At 34.4% G+C, this 5,835-nt stretch overlaps 1 protein-coding gene across 4 annotated transcripts in view; it reads right to left on the reverse strand.

Annotated features, from left to right (window-relative positions):
• The window catches only part of LOC311087621 (uncharacterized protein), a 25,114-nt gene extending 22,415 nt beyond the window's left edge, over nucleotides 1-2,699 (reverse strand). For 2 of the 4 annotated variants that reach the window (XM_084120967.1, XM_084120965.1), the window contains exon 1: nucleotides 2,031-2,420. The gene's annotated coding sequence lies outside the window, so the exon portion shown is untranslated. Of the gene's footprint in view, nucleotides 1-2,030; nucleotides 2,421-2,541 lie in introns of those variants that run through there. The other 2 variants (XM_084120966.1, XM_084120964.1) reach the window with 2 other exon arrangements.
• Nucleotides 2,700-5,835: the final 3,136 nt, after the last annotated feature.

The following is a 5,835-nucleotide window of genomic DNA, read 5'->3' on the forward strand; positions in this document are numbered from 1 at the left end:
TCGGCATATTTTGGGTCTTTTACTACAAACTGAGCATCTTTAAACGCCACAGCCGACCCGAGCACTGATGCCGGCCGTCTTCTGACGTCACGAAGCTAAATCATCTCAGAACTGGACTCTTGATCATGACGAGTTCACTAAACTCAACCGGCCTCACAGTCACCAGATCTCAATCCAGTAGAGCAGCTCTGGGAAGTGGAGGAACGGGAGACGCACATCATCAGATCTGCGGGATGATTTCATGACAATATGGACCAGAATCTCCGAGGAATGTTTCCAGCAGCTTGTTGAAAGTTACCATGTTCACAGAGACAGAAAACTGGGGATTCGAAATATCCTTAAAAAACATGATAAACTAAGGAATGAATATTACTTTTCATTAATACCGACAGCTGGGGAAGCACGATATATCGGCCACCGTATCGGTATCGGCCGATATTTGTTCATTTTTAATGTTATCGTTATCGGCCCGATAAGAAAATTTGGCCGATATATTAAAGCCGATAAATAATGTATTATTTCCTTCAGCTGAGACTCTTCAGATGCGACTGTTCAACATGATGGGTTTGAATTGCTTGAAATATGATTGGAATCACTTTGAAAATGGAAAATACAGAAAGTTCAACATGTGCGGCGCAAGTCTGTCATACCGGCTACAGAACATTATAATAAGAACATTATAATTGTGTGCTTGGGACATGACTTTAAATGGTGAGACTTGTTTGTGTAATCAGGCTCTCAAAAATTATATAAAAATTTGGATTAAGGTTTATAAGCCGATATATCGGTTATCGGCTTTCAAGTATAAAGAATTATCGGCTATCGGTATCGGCCAACATTTTCATATGGTTGCATCTCTACTGACGATTAAAACATCCACCCAAAACTCACAGTAGTAGAAAACAAGACTTCTTATCTCATGGCATTCTGCAGCTCAAGTAAATGTATTTTGATTTAAGATCAATACCAATACAACTTTATTATTTAAATGGGACATAACTGAAAACTCTGAATGTTCTCAGAACGTCATGAACAAACATTCTTCCAGTAATGTTAATAGAAAGTTTAATAACATGAGCACAAAAACATTATTTACTAGAGATGCACCGATATGAAAATGTTGGCCGATACCGATAACCGATAATTCTTTATATTTGAAAGCCGATAACCGATATATCGGCTTATAAACCTTAATCCAAGTTTATATAATTTTTGAGAGCCTGATTACAAAAAATGTCTCACAGTTACAATCCATGTCCCAATTACACAATTAAAATGATGTTCTCATTATAATTTTATGCAGCCGATATGACAGACTTTAGACTATTTTCCTTTTTTGAAGTGATTCCAATCATATTTCAAGCAATTCAAAATCATCATGTTGAACAGTCGCATCTGAAGAAAATAATACTTTATTTATCAGCTTTAATATATCGGCCAATTTTTTTTTATCAGGCCAATAACCATAACATAAAAAATTAACATATATCGGCCGATACATCGTGCATCCCTATTATATACACATTTAAACATTTTAGTTTATCTAACTTTTTTTAAAATGTTACAAGTTTCAAAATGTAACATTCAAATGTAACGTTTCCCATGATGTTTGCAAATTGAAATGTTCACTAAACGTTGGCATAACGAAAAACATTCAGAAATGACATTCGGTTGCACTTTATTTTAAGGTGTCATTGTTACAGTGTGGTTATATATGCAAGTACTGAGTATTAAGCAACTACATGTTCTTACTATAGGGTTAGGGTAGGATTAGGGTTTGGTTGAGGGTTAGTTGCATGTAATTATGCATATTAACAGTTATTACTCTGAAGTGCACGTAACATATGTAACAAGGACAGTGTAAAATAAAGTGTTACCTAACATTTCTTTTGAAGTCGTCTGAATTATGAAAGAGCGGCCTGTAAGCAATAAAACACTCCAGATTCACGACCACAGGAAACACAGAAAAGAACAGCACAAATGCAAAAAGGAAATGCAAAAACAGGACAACATCTAAACGGAGAGCAAACCTGCATATAAACAACATTTCATCGGCTGGAGTTGTAGATTTGAAGCATGACTCAGTCTGTTGTAAAGACCCTTCACATCACGAAACGCTGGGTTGGGTCGCGTGCCACCGTTTCCTCTTCTCCGTTTGTGAGCTTTGCACCAATTCAAAGCCACACCCTCACGCTTTCAACATGATCTTCATATCTTTCCAGAAGTATCGCAGAAGATCGACTCAAAAATCTGCCTCGGTTTTCGCGTGTCAAACTCCTCTCGAGGGTTTTGCATCACGTTCGACTGATATTTCAGCGAGTTCGTTCCTCTCGGTCTCTGGTGCTCTTGCGGAAATGACTGATCACATCTGAAGGCCTTGAGAGCTTCACGTTCACACCATCAAACAAACTCAGGACGGTCCCCCAACACGAGCGGATCCCCTCATACGGCGCCCGATCAGGCATCGTTACAGCTAAAGCTAAAGTTAAAGATCGAGAGGAGAAAAACACAGAAGAATAAAGATAACGCTCCAGTCCTTACCTTTCACTCTGCACCGGCAACAAGCGTCAGTGTAAAGTGTCTGTGACGCAAGAAACCACTAAACTTCCCTCAGTGACTTCCTGAGTCTGTTAGTTTCTGTCTTGATTCTCCATTTCTTATTGACGCCTTTATCTCAACCTCTAGCTGGTTCATCCATACGTGCAACACCAGGCCAATCCAAGAGCCTAAACAAGAAGACAGATGCAGTCAAATCAGGACACAAAACTGTCAATTATACAATGATTCACATTTATTCATTCAGCAAACGAGGAACATCACATGCAATTCATCATAAAGGCCAACAATATTCATGGTTTACAAGTTTAGAGTATATATAACGTATTAATGCATAAGCTAGAAAAGAACAAGCATGATTACCCTTTTCACTTACCTTGGTATGTTCATGGCACTCCAGGATACTTCAAAGAACTGCATTGTCCTAACATGGTAAATATCCTCAAAAAGCATTTCCAGTGTAGGCTACCATGTTGAAATACAAACCCAAACAAACAAAAATAGGCATTTCTATGATTACTATATGCATGTACCATGGTATTTATCTGATATAAGATGTGTCAATGAATGCAATGGTAGTGCTGTGTGTGTGTGTGTGTGTGTGTGTGTGTGTGTGTGAGATTCAAATAAAAACATGATATGGTACTTTGTTCTAAATGTAAAGCAGAAATGTTCGAGTGGAAGTGGAAACGGGCAAGGACATAATTTTGCGAATATGTCTGGAAGTCAATTTCTGCCACAAAATCAAGTTTTCTTAAATCTTCATTATGACATTAAAAGTCATAATTATGACATACTAAATCTTAATTGTGAGATAAAAATTTGACTTACTATATAATTTGAGATTTTTGACTTTTTAATGTCATAATTATGACTACGTTTTCATCTCATGCATATGACTCAGTATACCAAAGTTTTGACTTTTTGTCATAATTATGACATTTTTAAGTCATCATTTTGAAAATTTCCCTTTTTACGTCATAATTTTGGCTTTTGAGCTCATAAATTCTCAGAATTCCTTAGAAAAAATAAGTATACTTCAAGCTCATTTTATTAGTAAAGTTCACATGTATTTTTAAGTATATTTCTAGTAACTAAGTATATCAATGCACTAGTGGTAAACTTGCAAGTGTACTATTTCAATACTACTAGGGAATAAATTGGCCCACTTTTTAGCGTCTAAAAGTATACTTTAAGAGTGACAGCAGTAAACATTGAGTACACAACTAGTTTACAACTACATTTTTCATTTGTACTGCAACTAAAAGTGAACTTATAGGTTTACTGACAGTTTACTAGTCAAATAGTTGCTACACATTTTTTAGTTTATGAAAGTACACTTTGAAGTACACTCTCAGTAAACTACTAGTTAGTAGTTTTATACTACAAGTATACTTGTACGTTTTCTTTAAGTGAACTTAACATCATACTTATATTATATTTACACTTTACATATACTACTATGTTCCTATTTAGGTTTTTTTACTTGACATTTACCTTTAACTGTACTTTAAGTAAAGTTGAAGCAAATTCCTGGTATTTAATAGGTTACTCAATCCCAGAAGAGTAAAAAACACGACGACAAACTCAGAATACTTTTTTATACTTATAAGTATATCTCGAACAAAAGATTGAGTACAAGTATAGGCCAAATATTATGTTTGTAAAATTTTAAGTATACTTCTGAGAAAGTAGACAAAGTATATTTTCTTGTTTTTAGTTTTATAAGTATACCACATTTGAATAAACTTCTGTGCCACATCCAACAATTTCAGCGAACATCCCAGTATGATCTAATGCAAAACGGTGAAAGTTACAGAAAATGTTTAAGAAAAAAAGTTAACAGAAGGAAATATCCAATAAAATACATATAAAAAAACAAATATTATGAGTCCATATAAGTCTTAGCTGTTGTGCGAACCAATGTGCACATGAAAAACATTCCAGAACATAATTATCAATTGAATTTTAAATTTTATAATTTACATAGTGTGTTTTCAGTACAAAATCAAACACTGTGGAAAATTTAGAGCTTTTTTAAAATATACACATACACAGCAAAAAAATTTCTTTAGATCAAGATACACTCAAAATGACATGATATTAAGTCTTGTGATCTGGGAAAAAAAAAGTATCAAAATTAAGAGAGTTTTGACCCTTTGGCAGATATTTGGTCTTGTGTTAAATTTAAACTGGATTCATTTTTGGTACATTTTTCAGAAAACATGATATTTTAGCTCATTATTATCTCAAGTTAATATATCAGAATTAGCAAACATCAAAACACAAACATTCCCAGTGTGTGGAAACTCACACACTCACGCGTGACTAACGACTCATGTTCGTCACTGTAATCGCCATCCATCAAAACTTGAATAGCGTGACACTGGTTAGTTATGGGCGATAAATAATCTTCCTTTTCTGTTTAGTTTTGAGGATTGATGTCATACCTTGAATATGTTCACTAGTGAAAAACTGCCTCGTGAAGCTTTGAAACTGTTGCAAACTTGCAATCAGTGATTTTAAAGTCACGTGATGTCAGTTATGTTATGTCATAACTGTTTCGACATTTCAATGGATTATATGCTACTAAAGGCCAGTTCACACCAATGACGATAACTATAAAGATAACGATCAAAGATATAGTTCTGAAAATCGTTCTCAATTGGTCTCACTTCCTACTCTCACTTAAAGAGGTAGACTCTCTTCTCAAATGACAGATTCTTAAACAATATGCTAATTTCTAGAATGATTCCATCTTGTTTGTAATGTGAAGGTTTCTGGTGATGCTCTTTCATGTGGGTGTGTCCATTTTCCTCTTTGTTACTTTAAATAAAAACAAAAATCAACGGCCGCCGCTAGGGGGCGATGATCTCTGTGAACCCATTAATTATGGTTTTTACTATGATCTCGGATCAGTTTTATGTAGACATTTTTTGTAGACATTTTTGTAATGAAATAGGCTATTCATGTAATAAAAAGGAAGATTAGTGGATATTTTACTCAGGATAATGTGAATAACGAAGCTTTTGTTATTAATCTGTTTATTCTTTTAGTTAAGTTTCACATCCATAAGTGTACATTTTCTAACAGAAAACCCTGTTTTACAGTGTTTTTTAAAGAATTGGAAAGTTACTTTTGTACTATTCAAACTAGCACTAATACAAAGGCTATTAAAACTGTCCGTTTATGTTCTGTCTTCAAAATATTTGAGTAGCCTAATGTAAAGGTCTTGCATGTTTTTGAGTGTATTTTTTATTTATTTATTTATTTATTATT

This window comes from Abramis brama (assembly GCF_963993115.1).
Source record: "Abramis brama genome assembly, chromosome: 7".
Classification (NCBI taxonomy): Eukaryota; Metazoa; Chordata; class Actinopteri; order Cypriniformes; family Leuciscidae; genus Abramis; species Abramis brama.